Below are 1,537 nucleotides of genomic sequence, written 5' to 3' on the forward strand. Positions count from 1 at the left end.
TTAGCTTCAAGAGAAATCATTATCATCATCGAAGTCAGTACATTTCAATAAGCCTTTCAAACACTTAATATCAGAGAACGTTCCTAACCAAATTTCTATCATTTTACTTAATCATTGCCTTGTTCATTCATTCCAAATATTTAAGTAACTACTCTGTGTACAAAGGAAATTCAAATATGAATAAGATATAGTAATATTACTCTAGTGTATTATAGGAAGTTAAGATCAAGAGTTAATTATTATGGGAGCCCAGTGAAGTGAGAAGGAAAGTTTTAGTCACTCAGTCTTGTTGGATTGTCTGCAACGCCATGGACTGTAGTCCACCAGGCTCCACTGTCCAAGGGATTTCCCAGGCAAGAATACTAGAGTGGTTGCCATTTCCTTCTTCAGGGGATCTTCCCGACCCAGGGACTAACCCCAGGCCTCCTTCGTTGCAGGCAGATTCTTTACCATCTGAGTCCAGTATAAAACCTTGTGACCAGGAGAGGCAAATGGGAAAAAAAAAATTAAAGGAAAGAGAGGACGTGGTATATAAGCTAAACGTTGTGACACTCAGAGCTCTCATTCGTTCCTGGATCGGCATCTTATTTGCTTGTTTGTTTAAAGTATTCTTGGCTATAGCCAGGAAATATCCAAATGAGTCACATAAGCTATTTTCATTTTATTAATAAGTGCTCAACGGATGTTATTCTTCCTTCCATTCCTTCTCCTCTTCCCCAGTCCACCTTCAGAGTTAGGAATGAGGATACTCATGTCCCTTCACTCTCTGTGTGCTGGGATATTGCAGAACAAGGTAGAAACTAGGTTCTCTCTTGAGTCAGAGCAGCAGGGGCCTGGCGGGTGGGATGAATTGGGAGATTAGGATTGACACATACACAGTACTATGCATAAAATAGATAACTAATGAGAACTTACTATATAACACAGGGAACTCTGTTCAGTGCTCTGTGGGAACCTCAATGGGAGGGAAATCTAAAGACGAGTGGATATGGGCTTCCATGGTGGTCCACTGGTTAAGAATTCGCCTTGCAATGCAAGGGACACCAATTCAATCCCTGGTCTGGGAGGATCCCACATGCCGCAGAGCAACTAAGCCCATGCACCACAACTATGGAGCCAGTTCTCTAGGGCCCATGCTCCACAATGAGAGAAGTCACTGCAATGAGAAGCTCATGCGCTGCAACTAGTGAGTAGTCTCCACTTGCCTGCCGCAGTTAGAGAAAGCCCGCATGCGGCAATGAAGACCCACCACGGCCAAAAAATAAAATCAATCAATAAATCTTTTTAAAATACAAGAGTGGATATATGTATACATATAACTGATTCACTTTACTGTACAGCAAAGTGTATACTTCAATAAAGATAAATAATAATAATAATAATAATAATAAAAAAGAGCAGCAGGAGCCTTATCAGGGATTTAGCCGGTGTAAAAAGGGATGAATTGTTATTAAAATTCTGGGCAGGGATATACAGCCTCAGCAGACAGGGACTAGCAGCAGGACAGGAAAGCCCTGAGGTCTTTTTTTGTCTCTGT

The sequence above is a fragment of the Muntiacus reevesi genome, chromosome 7, assembly GCF_963930625.1.
Source record: "Muntiacus reevesi chromosome 7, mMunRee1.1, whole genome shotgun sequence".
NCBI classification, from domain to species: domain Eukaryota; kingdom Metazoa; phylum Chordata; class Mammalia; order Artiodactyla; family Cervidae; genus Muntiacus; species Muntiacus reevesi.